Genomic DNA, 20,334 nt, shown 5'->3' with positions numbered 1-20,334 from the left:
GAAATTAGGATATAGCTTCTATTTCACAAGGAAACTTTTTTTTTTAATTGTGTACTATACTCTCTATTCAAGACTTCACAAGAGAAAAAAAAAAAAGGAATAAAATTCACACATTTGCAAGAAACTGCTGATGCCTTTGAATATCTTCCCACAAGCAGGAAAACCTGGTATTAAAAAAAATTTGAATTTCCCACATATGAAAGAACACATTTATTGATGATACGGATGAATAAAACCATTAAGTAAATGTTCTTTAGGTTAAAACAAAAAAGCTGCACCCTTATTCCGTGTCTCTGGAACAAACCAGTCCCCACCCCCACCCTACTCACAAAGGGCAAGGAATGGGTGAAAAAAGATTGCATTTGTTTCTTCAGTTAATGGACACATACACAAAAGGTAGACATATTCCAGGAATATCAAAGATCAGCTGGGTATATGTTCTACGTGCATTAACCCATTTAACCCCAGAACAATCCTGTAAGTGACTTGACTATGATCATCCTTTTTTTCACAAGTGTGGGGACAGAGAGGACCCAGGGCATCATAAAGCAGAGAGGGGACGGCACTGGGGGTTGAACCCAGGCAACAGAGCTTTAATGTCCACAGACTCAAAAAAATATATAGGCTACTTGCAAATGCAAGACTTAGGAAGTCTAATAAATGTAGGCCACATATTTGCTGCCTGATGAGCTTCTTTTTACTAAGGTCCCTTGGTCCACAATCTCTCATATTTGATATAAAACCTTCATCCAAAAGTTGACTATCCTGTACACGGGGCCTCATTATAATTTCTTACAACTCCATGTGAATCTACGGTTATCTCGATACAAATTTGAGAAAAGTTGACTTGCATCATACATGCTGTTAAACGGTTTCTAATGTACCAGTGAATTAAAATTTAAGTTATAAAAGGACCTGTTTTAGAGTTAAAGTCACTCTGGAAATGTAGAGAAATACTGTACGGAAATATCCCAGCCATCGGGAGTGGTAGGCTTGAAAATAAGATAAGCTGTGTCAAGCTCTGTCTTGGGAAAGCCCCTTAACCTGTCTGAGTCTCAATGTCCTAAATATATAAAAAGGGGCAGGGGTGCCTACACTACTGCCTCATTGGTAAAGGGCAGGCTTGCAGTCAGGTCTGTCTCATGCCCAAGCTGCTTGCTCTTAGCCCACTGTAGGCGGTAGGTGCCTGCGGCAGGGAAGAGAGCCTCATGGCACGTGTCTCTAGTCCCTGCCTATTACCCCTTCAGCTGCTATCCTGAACCCATAGCAGAGTACATGGTCATCTCCAAGGTGCTCAGAGCCTCCCCTCCCCCTGTGATTCCCTCTCCCACTCCTGGAGTGAGAAACGTCCCTCCCACCTCTTTGTGTAGTGCCAAACCTTCTCCCACCATTTCCCTCTCCCTTTAAAAACTTTGGATCCGGGGAGGGGGGAAGGAGGGGGAGGGGAGGGCAGGTGAGGAGAGGAGAGGGGAGGGGAGGGGAGGGGAGGGGTACCTTTGCCAGGTACTGTATGCAAAGGGGCACTAGCAGGGCTGCCCAGCCCTAAAATGGATCAGGTTTCCAACAGGAAGGCAGGAGGCGGCCTCTGGCCTAGAGAAATCTAGAAGATGCTATAATTGGCGAAAGTCAGTGTTGCTAAACGAGAAATTTTGTGAAATCAATTGAGAGAAAAATCAATATGGGATTTTTTTTTTCCCCACAATGAAAAGACAAGATTCCCACACAATTAAGAACTGGGCCGCGGTTTCCACACTGCCTGTCATGTTCTCTCGTTTCTGTGCCACAACTGTTCATCAGAAATAATTAAACATTTTCCCATGGGCAACAATTACTTGCTTAAAATATTATGAGTAAGGAGAATACATTTATAATTACCTAACCTTTCTGAAGGTGAAAATATATATTATCCTTTGATAGAACAGAAAAAGGAGTTCCTGGATATGCCGGCTCGCTGTGCTCTATCTACCCAGATTACACTAATTGCCTTAAGGGATTGAACAATACTGTTTTACACACCCAAACCTTCCCTTTCATTTTCTGTAACTTTTAGGCATCAAACAATGGCTCCTCTTCCTGGTTTTTGTAAGTCATTCAATAGCCAACCTGTAGCTGTCCAGATTGTCAAACACGTCTCTGAACTGTCCCCTTGCTGGAACATAATGAGGGTGGCAATGTCTCTCTTTTCTTTCCTTCTTTCTTCCTCCCTCCCTCCCTCCCTATTTCTCTTTCTCTCTTTCTTTCTTTCCCTTCCTCCCTCTCTCCTTTCCTTCTCTTTTTTCTTTCCTTTTCTTTTAATTGACTTATAATTGGCATACAATATCTTATTAGTTTCAGATATACTTCATAGTGACTCAATATTTTTATACATTACGAAATGATCCCAAGAAGTCTAGTTACCATCGGTCACCATACAAAGTTATTATAATATTATGAATTATATTCCCTATGCTGTACATTACATCCCCCATGATTTACAAATTCTATAACTAGAAGTTGGTACCTCTAAATCTTCACCTATTTCCTGCCCCCCAACACCTCCACACTTTGATAAACCAACAGTTTGCCTTCTGTGTCTGACATTGTTTCTGTTTTGTTTGTTACATTTTTAGATTCTACATGTAAGTGAAATCATATAGTATTTGTCTTTCTCTGTCTGACTTACTTTGCTTAGCTTAATCCCCTGTAGGAATATCCATGTTTTCATGAATGGCAAGATTTTATTATTTTGGGGGGGAATATTCATACACACACATACACACACACGCACACACACCCCACATCCTCTTTATCCGTTCATCTCTCAGTGGACTTAGGTTGCTTCCCTACTTTGGCTATTGTAAATAATGGTGCAGCGAACACAAGGGTGTTTTCATTTTCTTCAGATAATTACCCGGAAATGGAAATGGGTTGTATGGTAGCTCTGGTTTTAAGAAATGGGTTGTATGGTAGCTCTGGTTTTAATTTTTTGAGGACCTTCCATATTGTTTTCCACAGTGACTGTCCCAGTTTATTCCCTCCAGCAGTGTGCATGGGTTCCTGTATGCTTTTCCCCCACAAGCACTTGCCATCTTTTGTCTTCTTGATAATAGTCAATCTGACTGGTGTGAGGTGGTACCTCATTGTGGTTTTGACTTGCATTTTGCTGATGACTTGCATTTTGACTTGCATTTTGATGATGATGAGTTGAGCATCTTTCAATGTGTCTGTTGGCTTTCTGGATCTTTTCTTTGTAAAGTATCTATTCAGGTCCTCTGTCCATTTTTAAATCAGGTTCTGTTTTTTGAATATGAGGTTGTATGCGTTTTTGTATATTTTGGATATCAATCCCTTATTAGATGGAGGATTTGCAAATATCTCCTTCCATTCAGTAGGTTGCCTTTATATTTAGTTCACTTTATATTTGGTTCATTATATTCCTTCACTGTGAAGAAACTTTTTAGTTCGATGTCATCCCATGTTAATTTTAGCTTGTGTTGCCTTTGCCTGAAGAGACATATTTAAAAAAACATATATATATACACACACACACACACACACACACACACATACACACACACACACACACACACATATATATATATAGCTAAGACTGATGTCGAAGAGCTTACTACCTATGTTCTCTTCTAGGATTTTTTTATGGTTTCAGAGCCTATATTTAAATCTTGAATCTATTTTGAATTTGCTTTTGTATATGGTGTAAGAAAAAGGGTCCCGTTTCATTGTTTTGCTTGTAGCTGTCCTGTTTTCCCAACACCATTTATTGAAGAGACTGTCCTTTCTCTATTTCAGCTTCCTCTGTCATAGAATAATTGATCACCTAGGAGTGACCACATATATAATGTGTACGGGGGCTCTCTATTCTATTCTGTTGATCCGTGCATCCATTTTTGTGCAGTACTATAATGTTTTGATTATGAGAGCTTTGTAATATAGTTTGAAACAGTCTCTCTCTTTTTGGAGTTGGTTACTTTGTTAACCACGTGCTGACGCAAGCCCTAAGACCATCGTTTTGCATATTTTTACAACTTTCCTGATTTTGCCTTAAACATACACTGTGAAAACATAATAATCACAGTAGTTGACACTCTGAGGGTTCACATCCTTTCTGGCATCTCCAAATGCCTTATGTAGGCTATCTCATTTAGTGCTCACAACAATTCCCTGAAGCAGGTTACTATTAACATTCCCATCTTACAGATGAGAGAACCGAGGCCCAGATGTGATCAGTAACTCACCCAAGATCGCACAGCTAAGAAATGGTGAGGCTGGGGTTTGGTCCCGGATCTATTCCTTTAATCATGCCATTGAACTAGTGCTCAAATTTCTCTATCAAGTCATTTTTATTCCACATTTTTTGTTAACTGGAAAATAATGTATTATTATTATTTTTTTTTTTTTTTTTCAGAAAATACTTCTCAGAAGGCTGGCTGCAATCATGCTTTTATGATAAAGACTTTGTTTTTCTAACTTGTTTGGCCTTGATGCTAGTTTTCAAGTCTAAAAGCAAGTAAAACAATGGCGTAGCTTTTACCACTTCCTGAGTCCATATGCTGGGCTAAGCACTGATCAAGGATCTTTACCTCCTTCCTGCCCCTTTCCCTAGACACACGATAACAATGCAGGGTAGATAATATCCTTTACTTACACATGGGTAAACTGAAGCCCAGAAGATTAAGTGATAGAACCAAGGTCACCAAGGTCAAGGAGCGAGTAATTTGTCCAACAGGGACTTCCAGGCCTATGCCCATTTTACTCAGCCGATTTTTATCACAGATATTGTGTGGCAGGCACTGTCCTGGGCTCTGGCAGTACCACTTCCAGGGTCTCAACCTCAATTAGGTCTCAACCCCACTACAAGCCAGGGCCGGGGTTGGCTCCTACAACCACCGTGTCATAGGGTCAGTGTTTGGTATTGCTATCCGCATTCTTTTTTCTGAAATATTCTGTCCCTCGTTTTAGAAAAACTGAGTTTTGATAACTGATCCACAGGATCTAAAGTTATATAAAATTTTATTGAGGTTCTGTAGTCTTTTAAAAACAGCAGTATGGGGCAGCCTGGGGGCTGAATCGGTTGGGTGCCTGACTTTTGGTTTCAGCTCAGGTCATGATCTTGGGGTTGTGGGACTGCACCTGTGTCGGGTTCTGTGCTCAGTGCAGAGTCGGCTTGGGCTTCTCTTCTCTCCTCCTCCTCCCCCACTCATTCTCTCTTTCTCTCTCTCTCAGAAAAATAAAATATTTAAAAATAAATAAATGAATAAATAAAAATAAAAACAGCAGTATATATTTTTTTGTGTTCTCATATATCATTGGCATAAGGCTATGACCGGAGAACGCAGTGTCTGTCTCTGATTTTGTGTCTTTTCTTTACTGCTAAAGAGCAACACAGAAGCTCAGTATCTAGCATCAGCCCACTGTCAGAGCTAGATGACTCTGCTCCAGGAATTAGGTGGATAATACCACAAAACTTATAATGTGGGGTCTCCTCTCAGGGTCTACAGATTTTTTTTCTTATTTTGCAAATTCTCTAGAAGCAATACTATGATGGTTAAGGCCACAACTCCTGGAGCAGACTGCCTGATTTCAAGCTTCATCTCTAACACCTACCTGCTGTGTAATCTTGGACAAATTACTTACCCTTTCTGTGCCTCAGATTTCCTTATCTATCGAAGGAGGATGGTGGGATCATAGTGCCTGCCTCATGGATGAACTGAATGTGTAAATATATGTCAGAGGTTAGGACAACAGGGCTCCATACGTGGGCCAAGTGTTGGCCCTCGTTACTGAGAGTCATCTGTAGACCTGAATTTCATTTATCATTTAAAAAGGTCTTAATTTTTAGGACAGAAAAATAGTGCCTCACGATCTGCTTTTTCAGCTCTCAAAGGGCAACGATGTTCTTTGAATCTTCCCTTCTGGGGCATTCTACAAGGCCATTCTGGTAAGGATGCTCTCAGTGCAAGCCTTCTGTGGGCTTTTCTAGTGAGCTAGAGGTCCGCATTGCAGCAACTTGCTACAATTAGTCCAGGCTGGTTTATGGATGTTGTTTTTAAACAGTGTGATGCAAGTGGATCATTTGAACAGGTTGTAAAGTTTTAATTGGTGCAGCTGATAAACTTCTCCCCGCTCCCACCCCCTATAAGCCGTTAGGTGTTTCATGTTGCACACTGCGTAGTGAGATTAACTCCTGACTGTTCCTTTCCCTTATGCTGTTGCCCCCTTACAAACCTCTCTCCACAGGGCAGCCCCAGTGATCTTTTTCAAATGCAAATCAGATATGACACTTTTCTTCTGAAATCAGTCTCGTTCCTTCCTACTACACTGAGAATACAATCCGGACTTCCCCAGCAGTACAAGGCTCACCTCACACCTATGCTTCAAGCACACTGGCCTCGTTTAGGGCTCTAAAACATGCCAAGCTCCTTCTGAGACCAGGGTGCCTGCCTTTGTGATGTCCTCTGTCTGGAATATTCTTTCCTGGCTAGTCACAGGCTGGCATTTTCTCATTCTAATGGGCTCAGTTGAAGATATTGCTCTCTTAAAGGGGCCTGCACAACCTCCCTGCCTTCAATGAGCACTGCCACCCCCACCATGGCCTTCTCCTTTAGCTTATTGCTTATTCCCCTACTAGAACATTTCCCTATCTGTAATTATTTCCTTTATATGTTTTCATGTTTCTTGCAAGCCTTTTCTGCTAGAATGTATACTTCAGAGGCCTGTCTGGCTTTCACTGTATCCTGAATGCTCAGCACGGAGAACCAAAGTGAAATAAATGTACACAGTACACAGAAGGTGGACAAGGTTGCCTCTGGAGTATCTAGAACCAAATTCCCTACTTGATTTCGGTTTCTGCTTTCTTTCTCTTTTTAAAGATTTTATTTATTTATTTGAGAGAGAGAGAAAGATCACAAGTAGGCAGAGAGAGAGAGAGCAGGAAGCAGGCTCCCCGCTGAGCAGAGAGCCCGACACAGGGCTTAATCCCAGGACCCTGAGATCATGACCTGAGCCGTAGGCAGAAGCTTAACCCACTGAGTCATCCAGGTGCCCCTCGGCTTCTGCTTTCAATGTTCTTAGCTAATTCGCTTGATTTTTTTTTTTTTTAAAGAAAATAAAACAAGGGTGCCTGAGTGGCTCAGTTGGTTAAGCGACGGTCTTCATCTCAGGTCATGATCCCAGAGTCCTGGGATCGAGTCCCACATCTGGCTCCCTGCTCCTTGGAGAGTCTGCTTCTCCCTCTGACTTTCTCCCCTCTCATGTTCTCTTTCACTGTCTCTCTCTCAAATAAATAAATAAATAATTTTTTAAAAAGAAAGAAAATAAAACAAGTTTCTGAGTTGTTAGTAAACTACTATAACATTTATTTTAGGCTTTGTTTATGCCCCTGAATAGGTGAGGTAAACATTCTCTCTAGTCAGAGTTTTATCTTCCCCTGAAATGGGACATCCTGTGTATTGCCGTACGATCCTTTGTGAAAGAAAGCTGATTCCCGAGGAGCAGGTAGATAAAGCAGTGGTTCTCAAAGTGTGCTTCTCAGACCAGCAGCATTACTGACATCACCATCACCTGGGAACCCTCTAGAGGGCAAGGTTTTAGGAGCCACGCTAAATTTACTGAAGCGAACTCTGGGGGCTGGGCCCTAGCAATCAGTGTTTTAACAAGCCCTCTGTGCAATTCTGAGGAATGCTCTTACGTTTCAGATCCCCTGAAATCAAAGTAACCTTTGTCAGAGAGGGATGGAAACAGTGTAAGTTCCATGAATGTTTATGCAACTCAGTCGCTTAGAAATCTATCATTAGCAGATTGTAGGAAAGGAATTGCTGGGGTGCCTGGGATTCGGAGTTAAACCAGGAAGGATCCCAGTCTGGAAGAATTCACTGTCTGATGTGGAGAGAGTGGCAAGTATACAACCTACTGTCATATGTTCCCGGGCGTGCTGGGACAGAGGAAAGCAGAAAGAGCTGACTGAGGAAGAACAGGCAGGAATTCTGGCAGTCGGGAATCTTCCGGAGTAGCACAGGGTAATGGTAAAAATGGGTGGGCTCCAGAGACAACTGGCCTGAGTTTAAGCCAACGTTCCCTGTTTACCAGCTTTGTGGCCCTGGCTGAGTTACTGCTCAGCCTCGGTGTGCCTCAGTTTCCTATCTTAAAAATGACGGCGATGATACTAGCATAGGGTCCTTGTGCTGAGCGAATGTGTTCTAAAGCAGGAGCGCTTGGAGTAGCGCAGGGTTCGTTGTGGGCACGCAGTATTAACTGCTATCATTGTCATCATCCTATTGCAAGCAGGGGCTTTCAGCTGTTCCTAATTCTTGAGGGCAGGTGAGCGAGGGCGAGCAGAGGTTATTAAGGCCATGTTTCCAGCCTAGGTGGCAGCCGATCTTGCTACTCAAAACATAGTCCGTTCCCGGCAGCGTCACCATCCTCTGGGGGCTTGTTGGGAATGAAACACCTCAGGCCTCACCCCAGATCAGCTGAATGGGAACCTGCATTTTAAGAAGAGGTCCAGGTAATTTTTTAAAGCTAACTTCAAAAAAATGGAGAAACGTTGAATAGTGATTGAGAATCCCAGCTGCACATCCTTGGCAAAGGCACTGAGGTCAGGAGAGAGCCCCTTGCAGGTTTGAGTTGTGGGGCTGTGTGTTTGCAACAGGACAACAGGAAGCGGCAGGAGAGGAGAGGAGCTGTGCAAAAGCATGCCCCCCCGACCCCCACCCCCTAGCAGGACACAACCCCGGCCCTAGGTAGGTGCGCAGCAGGGATGGTGTTCCGTGTGTGGGCGCTCTACGTGGAGGCCGTGGCCGGGCTCGAGGTTGGGGGAGCCAGTGCAGGTGGAGGCCAGGGAGGGGTTTCTGAAAGAAAAGGAGAGAGTCAGTCAGAGACAGTGAAGGCAGAGAGGAGGGAATGAGTCTAAGAATGATCAGACAAAATGCATCCGGCTGAGCAGGACGACACCTCGGCAACGAGGAAAGCAGACGAGGCCAGCATGAGTTTAAAGACTGGGTTTACAGATCTCCTCTGCGGAAGTTTTTGTTCAGAACCCTTTTTAAGGGTTTCTGTCTGGTTGTTTCCCAAAAAAGACAGAATGCTGAACCTTCTCTTGTTATCCACATAGGGATTTCTTGCAGCACACTTTTTGAGCATTTGGGATTGTTTCCTGCGCACAAGGGTTTAGAGACAAAATGTCCTGGTGGACCTCAGGAATGGTGGTCGTATTTTTCCATCTTAGTCCAATGTTTCCAGCCGTCTGTTCAATTACAGCAAAACTTGATTTCCTCAGATTCCTTATAGCATGAGTCATTCCAAGCAAGGAAAGTTTTCAGGTAGCTGAGGGCTAATGTGTGATGTGCAGAAACTTCTAAAATCGACTGTCTTTGAGGACATACTTTAATGCATTACTTTTCACAATTTTTTTTTTGTTTTCTTTTGTTTTTAGCAGTGAGAGGGGTTTTTTTGTTTGTTTGTTTGTTTTTGTTTTTGAAGTAGTAATGTGGAATCCCAACATATAAAACAGAATAGTTACTTCAACTAAAAAAGGAAGGAGCAGGCCAAGTCCCTGGCACTTGCCTTTCAATTTACCCATAATTTGTTCCCTTAGAGTCTACCACAGATATCTTGCACCCTGTAGAACTGTTGGAAAGCCTTTGTTTTAAAATGAATTTATCCTCTACTGATTTCATAAAGAGAAGAATTAAATGTAATTTTTTATGACTGGGAGCTTTGTCATTGGTATCATTGTTAGGATATGACTGAGTTGGTGCAGACAACTTCCACTGCAAGAGACAGAAATCCAGCACGAATATGAGAAAAATTATGACTTTCGCAGCCCATGTCACTGGGAAGTCTGGAAGTGATGGTCGGATTCCAGACATGGTTGCATCTAGGTGCTCAGTGACTTCATCAGGGTCCGTTCTCTCTCTCTCTCTCTCTATGGATTATACCACTCGCTGTTGCTCAATGTGTCAAAATGTAGCAGTATCCACTCCCGCCAAAGGGAGCTCTCTGCTTGTGGCTAACAAGATAATTTTGGCAGTCTCAGGTGAGAGCCTTATAGGTCTTGGAACAGAGGCTCTCTTCCTCAGTCTCCATATATCAGTTCTTGTGGCAAGACTCCTAATTATCCTGCCTGGGTCACCGGCCGACCGCTAAGGCCAGTGGATGGATAAGTCATTGTGATTGACAGTTCCTCCAGGATCCTATAGGATGGGCCAGCTGTAACAAAGATGCTGTGCAGACGATAGCAATAGGTTTACTACAGAGCTGCAGGCTCCTTTGGAGAAAAAAAAAAAAAATTCCTGAATTCATACTGTGTGCCAGGCACTGTTGTAGAAACCAAAGATGAGGCACAGAAAACACCTAGAACTGAGCATGTAGGGCCTATGCATAAACCACCCACTAATATAAACCAAGGGGAATATGCAAAGTGTTCTGAGAGAAGTGCTCTTTGGCTAGGCAAGCAGTTAATTGTGCCAGAGGAAATCAGGGAAGGCTTCACATAGGTGGTGATCTTTGATGGCCTTGGCATGGTGGAGAAGGAGAAAGGAGCATCTGGGATGGAAGGAACAGAACACGAAAAGGCATAGAGGTACAAATGAGGTTGGGCCGTCAGAGGTCAAGAGCTAGGGCTATACACCTGGCAATAGAATTGGCTTTCTTTCCTCAGTTTATCCACACACCCCCTTCCCATCTCCCCTTACCTTCTGTTTCCTCCTTCCCCCAGGAGAGGTATTACCCTTGCAAAAGCTGGAGAGATGGTGTGTATCCATGGCAGCTCTCCCCGAGACAGCCGACCTGCAGTCTGGAAGGTCCTTGGGGCAGCACCACCCCTGCTTTAATTCCCATTTACCCCTGTGCCCCCCGCCTAAAGATCATCCCCTTCTTCTCTCTTCATCTCTTCTTTCTTGGGTTCTGTTTTTCTTGTTGCTTCTACACTTTTCCATCTTCTTATGAAAAGAACGATCACCACTTTCAAAGACCATGAACCAATCAGAGTATTTCTCTGTTTTTGTTTGTTTGTTTCCCCACGCATGGTACACATGGCAATGCCCTGGAGAGCTTACACCAGTTTTCCGTTGTGAAGGGCTCCACCCCCAGAGACTGTGACTCACGGAATTGGGTGGTACCTGAACTTAAGGAAGTTGTCAGTCTTCCCCACGTGACTCTAATATGCAGTTTGAGAACCCCTTCTATATTCTGGGCACAGAGTGCGTCATGTACTCACCGGGGCTTTGGAACCTTCTCAGGGAAGGCTGTTCAAGGTTCCCCTGCCTGAAGGTCCTGTGGCAGCAGAGGGCTAGTCCCTTGATGGTCACCAAGACTTTGCTGTGGTCAGATTTAATGAGATAGTCCCAGGCTTGTTACACTGTTGTCTTGTTCATGAAAATTATGTTTTAGCCCTCCGGACATCTAATTTTGCAAATCAGTGTCAAGTACAGAAAAGATTCTGTCACTTGAGAGCAGCACATTCAGTAATTTTAAAGGTCAGAGACCAAATGTGGAAATTAGCTTTCAGCTATAGAAATACATTGACTTACACACAACCGAAAACATGATCTTATGGCATACCGGCTATTGACGCATATATAAATTAGTCCATTAGATGTACTGATACTGATACCTCAAGTGCTTATAATCATAGCCCTCATTTATGGAGTGTCTACTTTATGTCAGCCACTACCTATACTGCAAGGTAGTTTATCTCAAATCCTCATGATCATGCCACAGCTCGAAACCTCAGGGCCATAAAAGGAAGGGAACGCACCTGGGGTAATCCAGCCACAGTGCTAGAGCCAGGATCCCACGCCAGACCATCTGAGCAAATCTCCCATCTCTAGGAGTGCCTGGGTGGCTCAGTCAGTTAAACCTCTGCCCTCAGCTCAGGTCATGATCTCAGGGTCTTGGGATGGAGCCCTGCTTCTGGCTCCCCGCTCAGCAGGGAGTCTGCTTCTCCCTCTCCCTCTGCCCTTCTCTCCCCTGCCCTTACTCTTGCTTTCTTTCTCCCTCCCTCCCCCTCAAATACATGAATAACATGTTAAAACAAAAACAAAAACGCTCCCATCTCTATAGCACAAACTCCTCATCAGTGAGAACATTGTGCAAGCAGGAAGCATGCTGTCCTGTGATGGGTGCCCAGGCACAGGGGTCTCCCTGTGTAGGAGAATCTATCCCTGGAAGCCTTGCACACTAAGTATTCTTTTCTTTTTACAGAGTTGTTGATTTGACAAGTGAAATATGATGATGGCTTATGTTAATTTGTTGTTGTTTTCTCAGGTGTTGGTTCTGATCAATTTCTGCATTTTGGATGATCTGATTTGAGTGCATTGTATTGGGAGTAATGCAAAAGACAAGAGGGGTTGGTTTGTCTCTTTGAACTTTTAATCTGGGGAAGGGGGAAAGAATCCTAAACTCTTGAGCTCCAGTTTTAGAGTTTATGTATTAGTCATTGAGGTAGAGAAGAACAAATTCCCAGTCACCCTCACCAGAAGATTACAAAGCATGTTTTGTTTCTTTTTTTCAGTTGGTCAGAAATTCTGTCTGCTGTTTTGCATCTGGGAGCAAAACTGAGCTCACTGGCAAAATGTCTGTTTTGATAAATCGAGAACAAAAAGACCAAAACTAATGACTTCCACAATGGAAGGTACCGTGGGAAATATAATATAGAATAGTGGAATCGGGGGCTTGTTTACTCTGATTCTGTGTATCCATCTGATGGGGAGTATAAATAGTTTTCTTTACACAAAGGGACCCAGGGAATAGTGAATCAGAGAATAATTGACTTGTCTTGGTATGTTTGTGAATGTACATTTTTATCTGATGGCAAATATGCCGTTGGCCTTTGAGTCAGTCACCCACCATAGAATTGCCTCACCTCCTATGCACCACCGAGATTGAGTGCCCATCCCCCTCCAACCAAACATTTCGAATTAGCATTAATCAGCCAATGTTGCATTTGAGGCCCTATGTGAAAGCCACCTACTGCAGCTGAATGCCATTCAGCAGGCAAGAAGTGATTTGCAATATAATTTAAATTAAGAGTTGGTTTCCTTTCCCATTTAGAACACACCAGTATGGAAAACTGGTTGTCAGACATGCTGGCGATGTGCATCCACTTGGCTATTCACTCAGAAAATGAAGTTTCCTGAGACATCGCCGCATCTAATTTATTTTTTATTTTTTCCCCTGTGAAGTTAACTTCAGCTTTTTAAATACAATGGCTACCCAAACCACAGAAAAACGAACACCATTAATTTTAATGCTCATAATGTAATGGAAGGAGATTATATTCAGTTGGGGTTTTTTTTTCCCCCCTTTAACAGAATGTTTATTTGCCCCTCTCCTTACAAGTTAATTATTATTTTCCTCCCATAATATTCTGTTTATATCTGAGCAGCCTAACAGCGTGTGTGTTAATGTCTTCAGTTCATGAATTGCTGGTGAGTCTATCATTTTGCAGTGTCTGTCACTAAAACATCAATAGCCTGGCAGTGTGCTGAGTGAATATGCGGCTGATAGGAATGCAGTGGGTTCCTTACAGAACCCTCTCATCTATTTTTATAAAACATTTAGTTTTAGTCGAGTTTCTTTTTTATGCATTGATTGGGATATTGAATGACTTTCCAGTGAATTATGTAGTAGTGAGTTAAGAATTGGTAACTTTTCCTCTTACCATGCAGGTATTTATTTTTAATTCATCTTTTAAATCATTTAATGGGCACTGAGAGTTTACCCTGCTTATGTAAATAGTGTGCTAAGTGGTAGGGATTAAAAATAATTAAGATAAAGTCCCCATCTTCCTAGACCTCCTAGTTCTCAGCACGAGTCTCCAGGCCTTAAGATGAGGGGTATAAGCGAATTGGGTCTAAGGTAATAGAAGGTGTGAAGGAGGGGGCTTTCCCTGGACAGGGGGCCTTTCAGGAAGACTTTGCAGAACAGGAGATTCTAGTCCTGGTTCCTGCAGGGCTAGGCCTTGAGTTCTTCAAGTTGACGGTGAATAGTGAGTGTGGATGGGAAAAGGCAGTACAAGCAGAGGGAGTAGTGAATGCAAAGTGGGGAAGCAAGCCTTTGGAACCTACTATAGGCTATTTAAATGAGAATAATAGAAGCTGGCATTCAGGTGCTCACCTTTTGCCACGCACTGTTCCAAATGGTTAGATCTGCAAACTAAAGTAAGCCTTGAAGTTGGTATTATCCCCATCCCCTTTTAGAAATTACAATTTGGAGAGAATTGGTAACTCCATCAGGACCAAGCCTGGAACACAGGTGTTTTCCCCCCAAAGCCAACAAGTTCAAATATTATGCTTGTCACCTCTTTGCCCTTTAGAGACCTCAGTCCTTCTGTGTAGACCAGACGTGCTAATAATGACTGGCATTCAGGACTGTGTCTAAGTGGGGATGGTCATGGTCCGTATCGCATGTGAAGAGGATTAAGTGAGATATGAAATACATGAAATGCTTAGAACAGTGTCTGGTACATACTAAAGCATTTGTTAACTGTTGGTATTATGATGATTAGTGTCTTAGACGTAATTCCCAATAATACTTGGGAATCCCAAGATACTTAGAAATTCAACCCCCTTAGGGATAGTGTACTGCAGAAGACATTGGTCAAGAAACACTTTGTGGAGTTGATGGCATTTGATATAGATCTGTCTGGCTTAATGGTAGAATTCGTACAGGTAGGACCTGGGGACAAGGTGAGTATTTTAGCAAGAGAGAATAGAACACAGAAATGCAAGCAGACTGGAAAATTCCATCATATTTGAGACAAGTAAACTAATTTGATGAAACCAGAAGGCCTGCAAAGAGAAGCAGGGAAAGTAAGATTTAACAGATAGGTACAAGTTATCTACAAATAATGATATTTGTTGAGTGTTTGGCATTAGGTTTTTTTGTTTGTTTGTTTGTATTATTTAGTCACCATAAACATTTTTCTAGGGTCATAGACTCATTTTTTTCCATTTGAAGAAAATTGAGGTTCAGAGAAGTCCTATATCTTGTATAAGGGTATCTAGCTAACCAGTGTCATAACTTGGACTAGAACCCAAGTCTGTGTTACTTAAAGTACCATGCTTTTTGGACCTTTAGATTTTGCAGCTTTGACCTTTTCTAATACATGATGAATATTTATGGAATGATGTTTTTCTAGTGAGAGTGCTAGGGAAAAAAAGTAAGAAAAAGTCAACCTGTTCTTTGTAGAGGTTTGCAGACCAACACTTAAAGCCCAACATTTTCCCAGTTATAGCCCACGGCTAACTCCATTAAGACAAAAAAAAAACTGGCGTCTCTGAGTCTCCATGTCCATATGCACCCTCAGGTTTCCTATTTGCATGTTCCTGATATAATACATACCCTAGGTTATATCCCACCTCTGGAATAAGAGCTAATGGTCAAGAGTTAGGGCTCCGCTCTGCATAACTGTGGTCACCAACAAGTTTCTTGAGTTCTCTGTGTTTTTGTTTCCGTCTATGTTTAGTGGCAATAATAAGTGGGTTGCTGCTAGGAGTAATGGATTAATACATATAAAGACTAAAAACTACTTAAAGTGCTATGCTCATTCGTTAATATTAGCATCATTATTGTCATTATTAGGCCTTATATCTCACGTCTCTTTAAATAAAGAACCAAGACAGGCTCTGTTGGTGAGGGCAAGGGAAAGGTGTTTCTTCATAAACTGCTAAAGAGACTGTAAAATTCTACAGCCTTCCTGGATGGTAATTTGGCAATATCGATCAAAATTAAAAATGTTTTCTTTACCCAATAATTCCATTCTTGGTATTTGTCCTACAGATAGATTCATGCCCTGTGTACCTTTTGAATTTTAGCCTGTGTATGGATAACCCTGTCCAGCTTTTTAAAGTACAGACTGATGAATGTTATTCTTTGTACCTTCCACGTAGTCTAGCGCAATGTTAGGCACAGAGACACTGAAAATTCTATTTTGTTGATCGGCTCGGTTCCTTGGGGTCTCCGTGTGAGTGTGAAGACTCACTTTGTATTGCATCTCCCTTTCTCCTTCCTTGGTTTGCTTTCAAAGTGACCGAGACTTCTTGCCCTGCAGCTATGTCCTCGGCTTTTCTCGATGACGATTCCTGACTCGTGGCCCTGGCAGTCTTGTTTCTTCAGTCCAGACCCCGGAGCCTTTTTTCTCTCGGCGTCACCCCCAGCCAGTTGACCAAACCACTTTCTCGGACACATGTGAGTACAATGCTGGATTCTTTGATGAGAATACTTCACATCATCTCCTCCTCCCACGGCATCCTCTTCTCGGGAGCGTGTTTTTGTTTCTCTCAAGTGCTGTTCCAAGTCTCCCCCTTTCTGAAACCAGCTGCCTGCCCGCAGTTCACACTCGCACATTCGTTACTCGTTTACTCACGGACTTGTCCAAGGAGGTATTGCCAGTAGAATCTGGGAACAGAGCGGCACATGCCTTTGTTCTCCTCCCGTGTGGTTCCATTCAGGGCTACTTGTCTCTGACTCAGAATGGAGACTAAATGGATTAGAATAAAACCAATTTAAGGGAAAAAAGAAATGTTCACAGACACAGAAATAGAGATTCCTGCTATCTTGGCTGCCTAAGATCTGCAGGCCTCACCAAGGAATTTAAAAAGTAATGTTTCTTATCATAAGTGACAGAAATATGCTGCTTTCTGCATCAGTAGATATGAAGATTAAAGGGTCTGACCGTATTAAACAATTTTGCACAGCACCAGGCACTCTGGGCGCTGCTCTCTCTGCCTTATTACCCTCATCTTGTGGCTATTTCAGGCCCAATTTAAGAATACAATGCAGTCTGGCTTTGCAAATTGACATCCTTTAATTTAAACTGTCTTGTGGGAGAATTAAGAAATTATGGAACAATTATTCGCCCTCAGTTGAAAGCTGGATAGCATCCTGAGATCCTTGTACATTAACCATTTGAATTGATTAAGTCACATAATTGAATTACACTTTTGCCCCCATAATATCTTGTGGCAAATATGTTGGCGTCGTGTGTTGGGAAAATGCTCTCATAAAAACAGTAGGGGTTGGGGTTGGACGTTGACTTGGGTGTGAAAGAAAACTACCAAGCAGAGTGGGTGGACACTTTGAGATTTTTGTGTGGGAGGTTGATTCGCAGAGCAAGCCGTTCCATCTGGAGTTTAAATGGAAGGTCATAGGTCACGACTGTATGTATGATACGGGGGAAGTACGCGTGCCCAGTCTCCCTTGGCACTATCCTTCAGCATTCAGCTTAGAGTCTATTACTCATCCTCAAAGCTTTTTTTTTTTTTTTTTTTAAATCGCACCCCTCTTCCTCTGCCGCCATGAACAAAAAAGCTGGGTTTGGTGTACCTTCCTTTGTGCTGCACACTTTTCTATACATGCTTCAATCATGGCACCTCCCACAATGATGACAAGTCTCCTTTACCAGCAACGTGGCTACCGTGTCCCGACTCACGTAGCATGGAATGGTGCCCATTAAGGATTTGTGGAATGAGGTGTTATTTGGAAGTCTCAGTGGTTTCACCCCTAAACTCAATTTTCTGTTGTAGAATGAGAACCAGAAGGAGGTGAAGCCTGTTCGTAATTTTTGAAACAGTGTTCTTAAGTAGGGCTTTTATACCACTCATGTCATTAGGCCATTTCATGGAGGATTTATTAAACACCAACTGTATCCATTTAACAAATGCTTACTAGATACCTATTATATACAAAAGCTAGGGTGAGTGCTAAGGGGAAAAAGTCACCCAAAACCAAAGACCAAAATATTTCCTGTTCTTTAGAGAAGCTCAAAATCCAGGTGGGGATAGGAGAGGGCAGTGCAGGAAATAGCCCTGGTGACCAAAAGAGCTAGCCGGAGGCTACTGAAGAGTCCAGGACTTGTGACGAGGGGATGGTACATTCCACTTGATCCCTTTCTGAAGTTTGTTCTGCCCTTGAAGTGTCCCACCCCACTACCTCCCTGCCCCAGACACAACGGATGTGTGTGTGTGTGTGTGTGTGTGTGTGTGTGTGTGTGTTAGAACCCAGCAGAAAAGAGAACTCTGAGACTAATGTCCTGTGGTCGGACTGGATTGGCCTTTCATTTGACAAATGCTCTAACGAGATTTTAAAGCACTCTTCTCCCTGCCTCGTGGCCCACCCCCACCCCCCACAACCCAGCTCCCGGCCTCCCACCACACCATGCAGCCTTCTGGGTCTTCGCATTCTTTGCTTGTTCTGCGTGGCTCGAGGATCTCGCTCTGTTTTTCAAAGCTCTTTACCTTTCCTTTACCTTTATCAAAGAACACTCTTGGAGCTTTAAAAAACCCAACTATAGCTCCCCTCCTGAATATTTCTGTGTGGAAGGGATTAATCAGGTCTGTCAAACATTGAGCTGTAAAACCTTTAATATTTCTAGAAGGTTTAAAGCCAGCATATTTATCACATGCATCATGGAGAATAACCTTTTTATTAAAAAAATTAAATGCTCATGTAAAATTTCATGGTGGGGAACACTGTGGGTGAAAGGCTCATGCACGGGGCCCAACTGTGATGCTGGAATAGAGATTCTGCTGGGATCTTCCTGTGACGTCACTCCCCTAGAGGACACCCATCACCTACCACACATCCTATTAGTATGAATGTTTTATACTGTGGAATTCTAGAATCTTGGTGCTCAAAGGGAAAGGAAAGTAGGAGAAATGGTTTTTGTTGAGCAGCTACTTTGTGTCAAGGATTGGGTCTGCAAGATTTAAGGCGGTTGCCACATTTTAATTTTCACAATTTTAAAAAAGTTTTATTTATTTGAGAAAGAGCGGGCATGAGCTGAAGAGGGGCACAGGAAGAGAAGCTCAAGCAGACCCCCAGCTGAGCCTGGACCCCCCAATACAGGGCTCCATCCCATCACCCAGGGATCATGACCTGAGCTGAAACCAAGAGCCCAATGCTCAACCGGCTGAACCACCCAGGCACCCCTTCATAAGAAATTTTTATAGTAGGCCCTAATACAAATGATTTATAGACTGGGAAGCCAAGATTCAGAAAGTGAAGCAAATTTCTCAAGATCACATAAATACTCACTTGCACATCAGAGACTTGACCATAAGCCTGTCTAATTCATTCATTTTATTTTAGTGGCAAACCCCAGGCACGTGTTTAACACAGGGTAGGTGTCCAGCACAGGATTGCCAGAGCCGTTGGGACTGTTAGTTCGAAGATTCGTGGGGATTGTTAATGAGAGCTCTTTCTCCCCTACAGGTAGAGAGGCAGTGGAGATTGTTGACATGATTCTGAGAACCTGAGATCTAGGTTTTACGATGTTTAATCCAGCACTGGTAGAGTGTCCCTTAGAGTAGAGAGGGACTCACTTAGCTTTTTATTAATATGACTGGTACAAACACTGTATTTCATTACTTATTTATAAATACTTTCACATGACTCTCCAGTCTTGCGAAGTAATATCATCCCTACACCATTTTACAGATGGCCCAAAGACAGGCCAAGTCCTCCTGCCCAGGGCACTCAGCTAGAAGCTGCTGAGTCCTGTTCAAATGCCTCTTCCGGTGCCAAAGCCTCAATCTGCCCAATACTATATTATTTTGAAACCGTTAGATTATTCTTAAGAATTAAAAAAAAATAGAGTTTTGAAGCTGGAGAAGACCCATAGAGGCCCATTGGTCTGGCTTTCCAGATTGAACAACTGAGGCCCTGACATAGAGAGTAATGGCATAGAAGCCCCATGCCCGGGGTAACACAGAGGAAAGAGGGATTCAGTCAGCCAGGGAAGGGGTCCTAGGGCCCCAGGGAAGGCTGCAGTGGGATGGTGATTTGATGACATCCTGAGGGCAGAAGAAAGGAGGCTCATGGAAGTTAATTCCACAAGTGATACCAACACGGAAGAAAGGCAAGGTCCTGTGGCAACATGACAACACGGTGGCCCCATGGGCGGAGGCCCTTCAAGGAAGCTGCAGTTTGTTGTTTCAATATAATTAGTTGTGTAACTGCATCCTCAGCCTGCCATCCCCTGCACTGCACGCGCGTGTAATTAACCCCCCCCGGCCTGCCCGTGTCTTCCACACGCATCTGCCTCGTGCTCCCGCTTTGCAACCGAGCAAACAACCAAAAGGGAAAGGCCCTGCGGTTGGGGCGATGGACAGTTTCCCACTCCCCTCTCCTATGAACACACCTCTCTGCGTTCACCGCATGTATGGGGAGAAAGTCCAAGATAAAACGGTTTAGAAGGAAGAACAGTTTTCTGCTCCCACGTTGCCTCAAAGGTAACAGACCCATTTCTGGAGCTCTTGGGGGTCAGGGAGATGTTTCCCTGGTTTACAATTAGCAAACTGTCATTAGCGTCAGCGGAAGGGAAGCAACAGTGCT

General features: G+C 43.1%; 1 protein-coding gene across 3 annotated transcripts in view; it reads left to right on the top strand.

Moving 5' to 3' along the window:
- Nucleotides 1-20,334, top strand: part of DAB1 (DAB adaptor protein 1) — a 1,133,179-nt gene that overhangs the window by 317,534 nt on the left and 795,311 nt on the right. For all 3 annotated transcript variants that reach the window (XM_082688114.1, XM_082688113.1, XM_082688115.1), the window contains exon 3: nt 16,052-16,188. The gene's annotated coding sequence lies outside the window, so the exon portion shown is untranslated. The remainder of the gene's footprint in view (nt 1-16,051; nt 16,189-20,334) is intronic.

Source organism: Mustela nivalis (assembly GCF_964662115.1).
Source record: "Mustela nivalis genome assembly, chromosome: 10".
In the NCBI taxonomy this organism is placed as follows: Eukaryota; Metazoa; Chordata; class Mammalia; order Carnivora; family Mustelidae; genus Mustela; species Mustela nivalis.
This window is presented reverse-complemented; position numbering and strand designations above follow the sequence as displayed.